The sequence below is a fragment of the Macrobrachium rosenbergii genome, chromosome 25 (genome assembly GCF_040412425.1).
Source record: "Macrobrachium rosenbergii isolate ZJJX-2024 chromosome 25, ASM4041242v1, whole genome shotgun sequence".
Classification (NCBI taxonomy): domain Eukaryota; kingdom Metazoa; phylum Arthropoda; class Malacostraca; order Decapoda; family Palaemonidae; genus Macrobrachium; species Macrobrachium rosenbergii.
Window position 1 is genome coordinate 18,251,057 of NC_089765.1, and position 15,264 is coordinate 18,266,320.

General features: G+C 37.5%; 1 protein-coding gene across 3 annotated transcripts in view; it reads left to right on the forward strand.

Annotated features, from left to right (window-relative positions):
* LOC136852392 (ATP-binding cassette sub-family C member 3-like) overlaps positions 1-15,264 on the forward strand; it is a 57,577-nt gene that overhangs the window by 9,285 nt on the left and 33,028 nt on the right. The window contains exon 1 of one of the 3 annotated variants that reach the window (XM_067126987.1): positions 11,311-11,575. The exons of 1 other annotated variant lie outside the window; for it this stretch is intronic. The gene's annotated coding sequence lies outside the window, so the exon portion shown is untranslated. Of the gene's footprint in view, positions 1-11,310; positions 11,576-15,264 lie in introns of those variants that run through there. One more of the 3 variants, XM_067126988.1, reaches the window with a different exon arrangement.

Consider the following 15,264-nt stretch of genomic DNA (forward strand, 5'->3'; position numbering starts at 1 on the left):
CTGCGAAGGGGGAGGATGGTGGTTCCTCGCGGTTGTAAAGCGTTGAAGCTCTCTCTCTCTCTCTCTCTCTCTCTCTCTCTCTCTCTCTCTCTCTCTCTCTCTCTCTCTCTCTTTACTGTGGTACAAGCAAAACCTCTCTCATTCTTTTATGAAGAAAAAATTTGTTTCTCTCTCTCTCTCTCTCTCTCTCTCTCTCTCTCTCTCTCTCTCTCTCTCTCTCTCTCTCTGTGTGTGTGTGTGTGCTGTGGTTCAAACAAGAGCTCTCATTCTTTTATAAAAAATAAAATTGCTCTCTCTCTCTCTCTCTCTCTCTCTCTCTCTCTCTCTCTCTCTCTCTCTCTCTCTCTCTCTCTCTCTCTTAGTACTTGAAAAAATTGTTTCATTCCAGTTCTTGGTCTTGACTCATCATTCCATTCCCGTTCCTAATCAGATGAACTAGGAACAGGAATGGAATGATGCGTCAAGACCAGGACTGGATGAAACAGTTTTGTAGAAGCACTTGGATAGAGAGAGAGAGAGAGAAAAGAGAGAGAGAGAATTTTTTTCTATAAAAAAGAACGAGAGAGGTTTTGCTTGAACCATAGTAGAGAGAGAAAGAGAAAGATTGGTTTGTACACTTTAGAGTAGAAAGAGAGAGAGAGAGAGAGAGAGAGAGAACAATTTTTTCTTTATAAAAGAATGAGAGAGGTTTTGTTTGAACCACACTAGAGAGAGAAGGAGAGAGACGAGAAGTTTCTACGCTTTAGAGGAGAAAGAGAGAGAGAGAGAGACTATGCGGTTTCACCCAAACCAATTACCGGAACCGATGTCAGGCCAATTTCTCTGAGAGAAAGGAAATCCCGCAGGTCTGGATCCCACAAGTAATTGTCGAATACAAACTGTAATCGATCCTAGCAACTGCCTGCTGCTGCAACTTTTTCGCTCAGGTATCTTGCCAGCCCAAGATGTATGGAAGGTGAAGGCATAATTTGCTGAATCATTTCCTGAAAGTTGTGGTTTACCTTCCAACCCAAGAACGAGAGAAGAAGAGGCGTGTATGCCACGTTTCAAGGGACATTCTACACACGCTGCTTTTGCAAGCGACATTCGACGTGGGTGGAAACGTGTTCTGAGTTCATTAATGGACTGATCGTACAGAATTTATATTACTAACCAGTTAAACCCCAGAGCAACTTTGCAAAATCAATTGATAGAGCAACGCTTGACATACGAATGAGGTGTTCCTCTGCGCACGAAGACGGAACCCAGTCATTTCGTCCCTACTTTGACGAACTGACGTAAGACATTTTTTGCTCATTTTGAGAAAACAAGCTTCAAAGATTTTTATATTATTCAGAGCTTCTCATTATCGTGTCGTTTGAGGAGATTTTGCTGGGAAATCTGACAACAATGCAGAAGGCTGAAGTTTTTATATGGCTTATCTAAAACAGATACTTTTTTGACCCGACAACTCAAAAACTTAGAAAGATGGGATACGCCAGTTCGTGAAAAAGAGGGACGATTCGCACCTTCAAGTGGAGTAAGCCTCTCGAGTTCCATCCTGAAAGTTCTTATTGCTGTTGTCTACTAGTTCCAAGAACTAAAGTCATCTGGAAGACAGATGCATAACGAAAAGAAAGCATAACAAATCACCGGAAATCACGAATACAACTGAAACAAGAAGCAATCAGTAATTGACGTCTCAGGCAGTGTTCGCATGCGCGCTCCATTCATTCGTTGTTCTTTCCTCCCGGCGTAGGAAAATGCCAACAGCAATCTCTTGTGGTACAACGTTTTTATTCTTGCAATTTCCTGCCTGACGTAATTGCTTGAACAAGACAAGCCTTCAGTGACCTTCACGAGCTGACTTCAGTGTTGTTACAACCGCAACAACTATTTTGTTGCAAAGAGTGGATCTTGCAGAGTATGAAGTTTACGTCTGTTATTGAATTTTAATCTGACATGAACAGAAAATGGAATCGGGAAATCAAGGGGGTTGGTTGGAGGGGATGCAGAGTAGGGGGAGGGGGTTAGGTGTGAGAAATCCTAACCTTTATTGGAATGCCGTTTGTATCCTGACCTAACCAGACCTTGCCTTCTTAACCTAACTTAGGATGCCGCTCCCTGACCTGGCCGGGGGGCAGATTCCTGAGAGGTATGCTAGTGTTGCTCCATCCCCGTTTTTTTTTTTTTTTTTTTTTGTCATGCCCCTAGGTTAGGTTAGATTAAATTTTGTACGTTCAGTGTAATTTGGGTGTGGGAGACATGATGAGATTATTTTCAAGAAAATTCTATGGTTAGTTTTTAAGATATGGCGTCCCGCTTTTTTCAGGGAAAGGTCTCGGTACTCGGTTACATCTCGGGGAAAATGCGGCCGGGGGCTGGACCCCCTCCCAAGTATCAACGAATATCCCTGTCTCCCTTCTCTGCATACAACGCCAAGGGGTTTTGTGAATACAAAGAATGATGATGAAAATGCTAAGAAACTCATGGTTGCGTGATTAAACTGATGTATATAATTATAATAAACAGTTATATAGATAAATGGTATTATTTTTAAAAGTTAAAAACAAAGGTTTTCGAACACCTGAACTTGAACACTGAGGATGAACACCGTTCATGTGTTCAAAAGTCTTTGTTTTCTTCTTTTACTTATAATATATTTTATATATACAATTGAGGTTTTTTTTATTATACAATGATCGTGAAACTCTTATTTGTCTTTGCGTTGCATCTGATATCTTCAAATGAATGCCCTTGGCATAAATTTTGTACTAGGATGAAGGACCATGTTACTCTGTTGGTATTTCAGCAATTTGAGCTAAATTCTTCCCTGATTCTCGACAAATTATAGCGTAGGATACCATGTTGTGGATTAAATCAGTCATCATTTCATAATTTTAATCTTAATTAGCTGGTCCGGTGGTATAGTGGTTAGTGTCGTGGTATGCCACTCAGTTGTCGTGGGTTCGCGTCTCCACCAGGGCGATGAATAAAATCACTGGCTCTGTCTCATGATCAGTTACTGCTGCAGTGTGGTGGGTGGGTCTACGGTGGGAGGTTGAAACCAACATTCTTTGGAAGCTTGAACTTCAAGTCAGTGGCTCCTTTGGTGTGCTTGTTCCGTGTGATTAGGTTTCATCTACTGAAATAATAATAATAATATAATAATAATTTAACGTCCAGCCTCATATTTGCAGTCAATAAACCCACAATCACCATTTATTCACAAAGCAAACCTGATTCGCTTTGATTTGTACTTTTTCCTACCTAAAAAAAAAAAATTCAAAACATTCACTCGTTTCTTCAATTTGAACTACACATCTCACCTATTTATCATCTAAACGACCACCTTAAACAAATTCCCTTACATTTGCCCATCTTGGTTCTCAAAGAAAGTAAGTCAGCACGCTGTACAGACGGTGATCGCGTTTCCCAGCCAATCCCTCTTCGAGAATAGAGATACCAGTGAGGTTCCTTCGATGCCAGTAACCCGGATGTTGCATTCGTCTACCGTGCAAGATTAGTGGGACTTGTCCTTTTTCCCCCACGTGTACGTGAGTGTGGCTTATGGGTCATTTCAAGTTTTGGGGTTTTTTGTCCTTTTTTGTTTGTTTTCTTCTGTTAAATGTAATTTGTTTGAGGTTGGGTTGATACCGTTGGAGAGATCGATCGATCGCTCTCTCTCTCTCTCTCTCTCTCTCTCTCTCTCTCTCTCTCTCTCTCTCTCTCTCTCTCTCTCTGTAAATGCATTTGATTATGTGTATGTAAGTGTATATATATATATATATATATATATATATATATATATATATATATATATATATATATATATATATATATATATAAAATCACACGCATCACATCTACTCGCTCATTCCCATTGACTTTCATAACACGCAAACATCACGCCATTAAAGGAACAATCAGCCCATAGCCTACGCACCAACGGTAAATAAAAATACAAACACACACATACCAGTCCTTGACACTCTGGCTCTGGTATAGCAATTTCTATAAATAATCCGGTAACGTAAACTGATGCTCACTGTAACCCTTCCTTCCCACAATCCCCTCCCCCCCTCCTCCTCCTCCTCCTCCTCCTCCTCCTCCTCCTCCTCCTCCTCCTCCTCCTCCTCCTCCTCCTCCTCCTCCTCTACACCGGAATCATGTGGTTGCCCAACGCTGGGAGCGCCGTAGATTTTTTATCTTCGTCGTACTATTACTTAATTCGTCGAATGTTCCCTTTTTTTCATGAATTAACTTTTATTAGTCTACACGAAGCGCACACATATACATGCATACATACATACACATATATGCATTCATACATACATGCATACATATGCATTCATACATACATACATACATACAGTACATATGCATACATATGCATAAATCGCCAAATTTTCCAATTCTTTCGTGCATAAAAGTTTAGCAGTTCATACGAAGCTCACAAACGTACACATGTATATGCATACATACACGCATAGATACATACGTACACATATGTATACATTATATATACATATATATGTGTGTGTGTGTACAGTATATAGCGATGAGATTTTGTCGATTTGAGAATAGGCCTATGAAGGGTATTAGGAGTCATATGCTAGGATAGATTGAGAAATGTGCATTAATAATGAGCAATCAAGTCAGTGAATTTAGCAAGTTAATAAAAATGCACAGTTATATTACATATGTCATGTACAGTAACAAAAGCATGTATGCCTAGACCTACAAATGACCACAATGAATAACTTTAACACTGTTCTAAAATCACAGTTGTTTTGAGACCTCTTCACTCCTTATCTAAGTCGTCCACTCTCACGAGTGTACCAATATATAACCAGATGAAAATACGACATTGTTAAGTATTTTTATTTTCTAAACAACTAAAAATTGCAGCGGTTCTCGACCGTAAAGGACTCAGGGCTGGAACTGCTCACTGGTACCAGTCACTCACGGCTCTCGTACCTCACCTGTGACTGACTGCTCTCTCTCTCTCTCTCTCTCTCTCTCTCTCTCTCTCTCTCTCTCTCTCTCTCTCTCTCTCTCTCTCTCTCTATAAATGTATATATATATATATATATATATATATATATATATATATATATATATATATATATATATATATATATATTATATATATATATCTATATATATGTGTATATATATAATATATATATATACATAGTATATATACATATATATAATTATATATATATATATATATATATATATATATATATATATATATAGATCTATATATTATAGATATGTATAAATATATCTATATATATATACAGTATATATACATATATATACAGTTTTATGTATATATATAGATATAGATAGTACTTTTCCCTAATACTGATAATTATTAACACGGTCCTCTAAGCACAGTGGTTACAGCCTAGCCTCGCCGAGATCGATCCCGGGGTTTGGGTATACAACGACTTGAGACTTTTCTGAAAAGCACTGTACCTCAGTTGATAAAAGCAGCTAATTTAAGTACCTAGTATTTAACTGGGAGTTGTAGCTAAGATGGGAGAGGGCTTGGGACTAGCAACCTCATCCCAAAAGACACTGATAAGGAAACAAGTAAGAAATACGCCGAAGTTTCTTCGGCGCAGTCGAGTTTTCTGTACAGCGCATAATCAAGGCCATCGAAAATAGATCTATCTTTCTGTGGTCTCGGTATAATACTGTATGAGCCGCGGCCTGTGAAAATTTAACCACGGGCCGGTGGTGGCCAGATGCACGATTATGGCTGACTTTGCCAGATGCACGATTATGGCTGACTTTAACCTTAAATAAAATAAAAAAAAATACTGAGGCTAGGGGGCTGCAATTTGGTATGATTGGCCATTGGAGAGTAGATAATCAACATACCCATTTGCAGCCCTCTAACCTCAGTAACTTTTAAGATCTGAGCGCGGACGGACAGGCAAGGCCGGCACAATAGTTTTCTTTTACAGAAAACTGAAACTTAATACTTTTATAAACCTCAATAACTTAAATCACAAAATATATATAAGAATTTTTTTCACTTTTTTAACTTCCACTGCTACCATATTTTACCGGTTTATTAAAACGTCAATGATTTAATATCCGAGCCGCAATGTTTGTAGCTTGCATGTACTCTTAGGTTAGACTCTGATAACGTAAATGTGCATTAATGACTTACACGCTTGACCATTAATGCATGCTGAACTGATAACAGCATTGATAATAAACGCGACAGGCTGAATTGATCACTTGATTTTTTATGGTAAAATTAAGTTTAATAATAATGATGAAAATGTTATTCAGTAATGAAATGCACTTTGATAATGACAATGGTAATACTGCAACAGTAGTAATGGTAATGATAATTTAGATAATAATGATGGTAATAGTGCAAGAGTAATAATAATAATGATGAATTTATGCAATTCAATAATAATGATGGCAATGCTGTTTTATAATGAAGTGCAGTTTGATAATGAGAATGGTAACAATACAACAGTGGTAATAGTAATGATGAATTTTTCATGCAATTTAATAATAATGATGGCAGTGCTATTTTATAATGAAATGCAGTATTATAGTGATAATTGTAAAGTAAGTGTACCTTAGTTTAACCAGCTCACTGAGCTGATTAACAGCTTAAAATAATACAACAGCGATAATAGTATGATGACGTCTTGATGCAATTTAATAACAATGATGACAATGCTATTCTACAGTGAAAAACAGTTAGATAATAATAATGGTGATAATACCTACAATGATAATAGAAATTATGGTGTTTTGATCATGAAAATACTTTTAATGCTTTCAGCCCACGGCTCACGATTGTGTGATAAAATTGCCATTGCGCAACGATGGCAATATCAAGTCAAGTCTTGAACATCTCAGGCAATAAGTAATTCCTCGTCATACCTCATGGTTCAAGGACGTTGGAAACCGTGGTGTAACACCCTAGAGAGAGAGAGAGAGAGAGAGAGAGAGAGAGAGAGAGAGAGAGAGAGAGAGAGAGAGAGAGCTTCAAGGTTCAGGAATTCAGGCCCTGAGGACAAAAATAATTGAGGTACTTTATTGCAGGATCCCGTAGCTGGGTAGCGCCGTCAGTTCACCTCACGCGGTGCGCTGTAGGCATTACTTAAGGTTCTTTGCAGCGTCCCTTCCTTAGGCCCCTACCTGCAACCCTTTTCATTCCTTTTACTGTACCTCCGTTCATATTCTTTGTTTCATAGTGCAATTGAGGTTTTCCTCGTGTTGTTACACCTTTCAAACCTTTTACTCTCAATTTTCCTTTCAGCGGTGAATCCCAGCGATCAGCCTTCGGCCTAAATTGAATAGTCCATTCTATCCTATTCTTTATTGTAGAAGGTTAAGGAGTGGATCTCGGGCCTGGCTGTGACTCATTACCCTTTGAGCAGCATGTATATGTGTATGTATGTGGCTAGATCAGTCCTCTGAGGCCTGATGTGGACCAGTGAACTTCCCAACCAACAGAGATTATGAGACTGTGGCTGCCAGTAATATAGAAACTTGTATAGCAATTGTATGTCCTGTTTAAAGAATATATTTTCCCGGGTTTGTTAATCTTTGACCAATATCCATTAAATTCTGCTTTCCATAACGCCAGAATTATTATATTTATTATTATTGCTGTTGTTGTTGTTCTGTGTTCAAAGAAATATGTCTTGTTTTTGCCTTATTTTTGGTAGCATTTTGGTAGCATTTTGTGGTATATATATATATAATATATATATATATATATATATATATATATATATATATATATGTATATATATATATATACAGTATATATATATATATATATATATATATATATATTGATATAATTTTATATATTTGATGATTTGTGTAAAGTAAATTTTTATCGTTCCCTGGCTTGTTAATCTTCGGCTAGTTTAAATTAAATTTTGCTTTTCATATGGAAATATAGTTTTCCAGTACACCATTATTATTATTATTATTATTATTATTATTATTATTATTATTATTATTTATTACAGAAAGCTTTGCTGTGTTCACGTCATTATATATCTTGTTTTTACCTTACTTTCTCGTAAATTAACTTTTTAGAAGACTGCTCGGTCACCTGTGAACAAAACAGGTGTGTAAGCACCCAAAAAAAAAACTCTGTGGCAACACGTCCACAGACCCCAGTCAGGTAAAAATAGACGCAGCTGTCACACTACCTACTCCACTCAATAAGAACCAGTCGCAAGAACCAGTCACTGTGTCACGAGATACCATGCTCACTATAACCCAGGGTCACTATAAACCAGGATCACTATAAACCAGGGAGAAACGGATCAAGGGCGGTACCGAATAAAGTGAATTTGATGGGGCGGGGGGTGTATATGATGCTTGCTGGAGGATGGTGGGGGATGGGGGGGAGAGGGGGGTTTGTCGGGGAAAATCAATATATAGGGAGGGAGTCTGAGATACCTCCGTGACGTCACAGTGTGGTGTTAACCTTTCCTTGTTTCACGCTTATGCTTACTGTAGGGGTGCCACATAGATTTGGTTTGGTGGCACACTGTAGATGGACATCCAAGTTCTTTCCGCCTTTTACCATCTATCCGTTACTGGCAGTTTCTTCCTACTTGGCTGTTCAACTTCTTTAACAACCTTTGTTCTGCTTTATAGAAAGATGTTGCGATATACTTGTGGTTTTAGGACCCACAAAATGGCATCTTGGTTGTTCCTCAGTGCCTTCTCATGGTGTGTTGTGACGCCAGTTTTAATAGCCACAAAACAATCAATCAATCTTTCTTCTCATATTACCTCGTTGTTGCCAACGTTGATGTGTGGTCGTGTTTTTAATAAATGTACAAAGACTAAGTTTGCCGAAACTCTCTCTTACGAGTAAGATTTATAGGTTTCCATTCACTTTTCATTTTTTCACTGACGTTAACGAAAACAAATAGAAATAAAAAATAAAATGACTAAATAAAGCTAAATCTACAATTATAAACAGACGGTTACAGAGAAATAAGAGGGATATTGAAGGGACAAAAGACATTATAAGTTATTACTCGAGTCACAATTGTATGACAAGAGAATGGAGAATGGATAATGTACATGTAAATAGGAGGATGGAGAATATAATAAATGAGACACAGAGAAAGAATACAAACAATGCATGAATAACAACATAAGCAACAGAAGGAACAAAAATTATAATGAAATACTATTTGAGGTACAATTGCTTAACAAGAAAGAGGATAATGTGTATGTATATATTTATATATGTGTGTGTGTACACGAATAACATGAACAAAAGAACAACATCCAGGCACTGTATTACACGGTGCCTCAGAGTAGCATCAAAGCCTCTCTCATTAATTCCTGAGCATCGGCATTGGTAACAGTGCCACCAGGAAGAAGGATGGAAGTTGTCTCGTGAAAGCTTAATGTTGAACGCGGACGTTGAATTTAGGGAATCGATGAATAGGTGATTGGCGTTTTCTTGTTTCCCCCCCTTGTCTTGACACAATTCCACTGTGCTGTAGGTAGGAGGGACTAGATGGGATGAGAGAGAGAGAGAGAGAGAGAGAGGTTTGACACTGGTTTGGATGAAATATCTTTGAAACCCTCCTGTTTTTTAATTATTATGATTATCATTGTATATATTTCGACGAGTACTGATCATTCTCTCTCTCTCTCTCTCTCTCTCTCTCTCTCTCTCTCTCTCTCTCTCTCTCTCTCTCTCTCACACCATTGCTGTGCCCCACAACAGCCTGCTAACAACCAGTGATATATTTCACTGCTTGTGTCAGCAGAAACACACTGAATTATTAATCAGGAAAACGCCCTTAGATCCCCCCCCCTTCCCTTCCTCGTCCATAGAGAGAGAGAGAGAGAGAGAGAGAGAGAGAGAGAGAGAGAGAGAGAGAGAGGAGGGGGAGATAAGGAATAGGTCAGGTAATTGATTCAGAGTGGCTTCGCTTAGGTTAACACTTGTAACCTTGTACTTTGAAGTGGGAAAGGTTGAAGAGTCTGGCGAACCATCGGTCTGAATATTGCAAGTTGGAGGACTTGACTTCGTTGCTACGATGCTATTTGAGAATGTTTTACGTATCTTTGATTGATGATTGATGCAAAGATTAGTGAACATTTATGTAGATGTCATTTGATGTTTTTTGTTAGTGGTCAAGATTTAGCATGATAAAAAATTCATTTGGAAGATGGTACATTAACAAACGTCTAGTATTTTCGTTTAGTTACTCGTTGAGAAGTAACTCTTTCATATTTACTCACTCGAATACATTTCGGACCCCATTACCGTTTATTGCCGCTTGCACCAGACTACCAAGGGTTGTTTTTAGTCCCAGTAAAGCTTTGTAAGTTTTCCCCGTAGGGGGTTAATGCCGTCAGTGCACCTCACATGGTGCACTGTAGGCATTACTTACGGTTCTTTGCAGCATCCCTTCGGCCACTAGCTGCAACTTCTTTCATTCCTTTTACTGTACCTCCGTTCATATTCTTTCTTCCAGCTGACTTTCCACCTTCTCTAACAATTGTTTCATATTGCAACTGCTTTGAGGTTTTCCTCCTGTTACATCTTTCAAACCTTCTTACTGTCAATTTCCTTTTCGGCGCTGAATGACCTCATAGGTCCCAGTGCTTGGCCTTTGGCCTAGATCCTATATTCCTTCCTTATAGCTTTGTAAGTTTTGTATTGAATGTCAGGTAGATTCCTTATCCGGGTTTGTACAGGTATGTGTGTATGCAAATAGGTTAGATTCTGGGAGAGGAAATTCGGAAATTTGAAGTAATTTCTTTCATTCATTGTCTATATTTACGGTTTACTATGTAGGGGGATTGGGTTAAAACATTACTTCTATTAATGATGGATTTTTATGTTAGCTAATGTACATAGTTTTTAGAAGGTGCAAGTTAGAAAAAATACCCTTTTTTTATAAACTTACAGCATCTTATCCTAAAATGAAAAGTCCTTTTGTTTGTACGTTTGCGTAAATTATTGAAAGAAAAATAACAGTAGCATGATCAGGTGAAATGCATATCAAGAAAAGATAAAATTCACGGACAGATAAACTATAAACCTTCACAGACCATCAGTGACAATCATGAGAGTCAGCAATGACAATCTGTCTTAATCTGTAAACAAAACAGGAGAAGAACGACAGGCGCACTTTTGTAAACAAACAACTGATGCTCGCTCAGGGGCCCCACACACCAGACACATGTGACTCACTACATTTGGGGGAGGGGGAGGGGTGGGGTGCCACTGAGCAAGCATCCTGCCGATACTTATATTGACTTGCTTTTGAGCCTCTCTACATTCGGAGGCCCCTTAGCGAGCTTAGTGAATATTCATTGAGCTGAGTTCGGGTCCTTTTTTATCTTAACCGAATGCGCAAGCCTGATCTCTGTCAGTCTGTACTTAGCCTCAGCATCGTCGCGTCTCGCGCCGCTCCCGTCAGCTACCTGTCACTCGGAGGAGAATTTGACAGTTCTAGGAGGTTTATCAGTTTGGAAATGTTTGAAACGTTGTGGAAAATATATTGGAAAACTAACAACGACAGAGTGTCGACTGTGTATTAATGTGAGGAATAATCATTTAAGTGACTGTTTTTCCATTTTTTTTTTTTTTTGCAGTGTACAGAGAGAGAGAGAGAGAGAGAGAGAGAGAGAGAGAGAGAGAGAGAGAGGGCGAGGGCGGGGCTGGGCCAAGCTAGGATTTGCATCACTTTACCTGGTTGCGTTTAGGAGCAGCTCTTATTATTATTATTATTATTATTATTATTATTATTATTATTATTATTATTATTATTATTGAAGATGACTTGTGGCAGTTTTTATGAGTTAAGAATATTCTTATAACAATTACGTTTCTCTATAATGATGATACTCTTACTTCTGTTATTATTATTATTATTATTATTATTATTATTATTATTATTATTATTATTATTGTGGATTTAATGTTGAAAAAGACTTGTGGGTCATTTTTATGACTTGAAAACATGGTTATGATAATTCTCTTTCTCTATAATTATAATAATTATAATACAGTACTAATGATAATCTAGTTATAGCATTTGGTGCACAGTGAGTTATAATAATAATAATAGTTATCATGCTTTGCTATAGCAATAATGATATTCCGGCTACCATGATGATGATAATAATAATAATAATAATAATAATAATAATAATAATAATAATAATAATAATGTGATACTTTTCTCGAGTAAACTGCAAAATGTTGCATAATGTTGCAACTTTAGTTGTAAAAAATATTCTGTATACCACACTGGATGGCTCAGATAATAATAATAATAATAATAATAATAATAATAATAATAATAATAATAATAATAATAATAATAATAATAATAACACTTTTCTCGAGTAAACTGCAAAATGTTGCATAATGTTCCAACTTCAGTTGTAAAAAATATTCTGTATACCACACTTTGGTTGGCTCAGAAAATAATAATAATAATAATAATATAATAATATTAATAATAATAATAATAATAATAATAATAATAATAATAATAATAATAATAATAATAATAATAATAATGACACTTCTCGAGTAAACTGCAAAATGTTGCATAATGTTGCAACTTTAGTTGTAAAAAATATTCTGTATACCACACTTTGGTAGGCTCAGAAAATAATAATAATAATAATAATAATAATAATAATAATAATAATAATAATAATAATAATAATAATAATGACACTTTTCTCGACTAAACCGCCAAATGTTGCATCATGTTGCAACTTCAGTTCTAAAAAAATATTCTGCATACCACACTTTGGTAGGCTCAGAAAATAATAATAATAATAATAATAATAATAATAATAATAATAATAATAATAATAATAATAATAGACCCACTCACTGTTCTTGAGTAAACTGCAAAATGTTGCACAATGTTGCAAGTATAGCTGTAAAGAAAAAAAAGTTCCCCTTAAATTATAAAAGTAGGAAAAGTGTCTCTTTGTAGCGACCTTTTGGGGAAAAAAGTGAAAGTTGTATGACCTGGTATTAGTTCGCTTCTTTGCGATGAGGAACAGGTTACAGGTCTTTCTGTATTTCTCTCTCTCACTACCGGTATGTTGATCTAAGGAGTGGATTGTGTATCTGGGTGTTAGTTGGCTGTTGTAGGTCTTAGGTGGGTTATGGAAAGATACAAAGGAAATGTGGACAATCAGTGAAGCATCAAAATGTCGACTTTAATATATTAATAATTGGTTGTTGGGTCTCAACGCGGTAATATTCATCTCACCGAGTTGGAGCTCTCTCTCTCTCTCTCTCTCTCTCTCTCTCTCTCTCTCTCTCTCTCTCTCTCTCTCTCTCTCTCTCATATACTATACGTATATACATACATACATACATACACACACAAAAAAAGAAGATTAGCCACTGAAGTGTTCATCCCTTAACTACCGACTGATAGTATCTATTATGACCCACCTTTTATAGATGTTAAAGTCTTTCCATTCTGGGAACTCGCCCACACCCCCTATCCATCATTTCCTGGGTACCCCCTCCCTTCCTTCCTTCCTTCCAAGACTTCCCGAAAGCTGCATTCCATTCACTAACCTTTCTCCTTTGTCTCCACATGACCAGACCACCTTGAAACGTTCCGTCATCTTTCTACCTGTGCTAACTACTTGAGATCATTTATTGAAGGCGTGTCCTACGGGAAAAAATTGGCCTAAATTTTGAAATTCTAGAAGCACCGGATATCATTCCCCTGTAGGTGTGGGGGTTAGTTCTAGTAGTGCACTTCACGCGGTGCACTGTAAGCATTATTTAAAGCTCTTTGCGGTGGTCCCTTGGGGCCTTAGCTGCATCCCTCTTCATTCATTTTACTGTACCCCTATTCATATTCTCTTTCTTCCATCTCATTTTCCACCCTCTCCAACAATTATCTCATAGTGCAACTGCGAGGTTTTCCTCCTGTTACACCTTATAAACTTCCTACTCTCAATTTTTCTTCCAGCTCTGAGTGACCTCATCATGTCCCAGCGCTTGGCCTTGGGCCTAAATCCCACATTCTATTCTGTTCTAATCTCTGGAACATCTTAAATCCTCATCAATCGAGGTGGAACTTTCACGACCCTGTCTCTACAAAAGCTTCTACAAGACAGGCTTAGCTCCCGCGACCTCTAGAAAGCACAAGGATGTCGATCGAATAGGATTGGAGATGGAAAGGTGTCCTTATCCTATTAGGATCTCCGTTATCTCGTTAAGTCTCTCAGCCTCTCGGGGTCTCATTGTGAAGAGTGGTAGCTCATACTAAAGTCCTAAGGTTTGTTGTGAGAGTATTTTAAATAGTGGTGTTTAGGATGTGGTAGCCACCCAGCCATATGCCCACTTTTATTGTTCGTAGGAGATTTCTTTTAATTTCCCCGCCCCTCTCCCTCTCTCTCTCTCTCTCTCTCTCTCTCTCTCTCTCTCTCTCTCTCTCTCTCTCTCTCTCTCTCTCTCTCTCTCTCTCTCTCTCTTGAAAGTAATTATGGTTATTTTCGAAGTAGTAACTTTTGTCCAGGTTTGAGATTCCCAGTAAAGGTAATACAGTTGTAATAATGATTCTTGGTTTTAATTCTATGAGGTTTGTTTAGATTTTAAAAACGTTGCTTTGTTTTTCGAAGATTGGAACGTTGCTTTTAAACTGACGTAGTTACCAAGTCATTGTGGTCTCTCTTTTAAATATAGTTAATTTTTTAATTTAATGTTTTAATCTAGTTAATGTTTTGTGACAATAAGAGACACATCTACGAGAATAATCTCTAAACGTGGAACATTTACTCATTTTTACTTTCGACGAAATTTATTCAAATTGCTCCGTTCATTTTCATGACTCAGTTATGCAAATGAGGGACGGTAGATTCTGATCCTTTTTCCAACGGACCTTCATTCGGTACCTTCACTTGGTACCTTCACTCGGTACCTTCATTCGGTACCTTCATTCGGTACCTTCACTCGGTACCTTCATTCGGTACCTTCACTCGGTACCTTCATTCGGTACCTTCATTCGGTAACTTCACTCGGTACCTTCATTCGGTACCTTCATTCGGTACCTTCATTCGGTACCTTCATTCGGTACCTTCATTCGGTACCTTCACTCGGTACCTTCATTTGGTACCTTCATTCGGTACCTTCACTCAGTACCTTCATTCGGTACCTTCATTCGGTACCTTCACTCGGTACCTTCATTCGGTACCTTCACTCGGTACCTTCATTCGGTACCTTCATTCGGTACTTCTCTT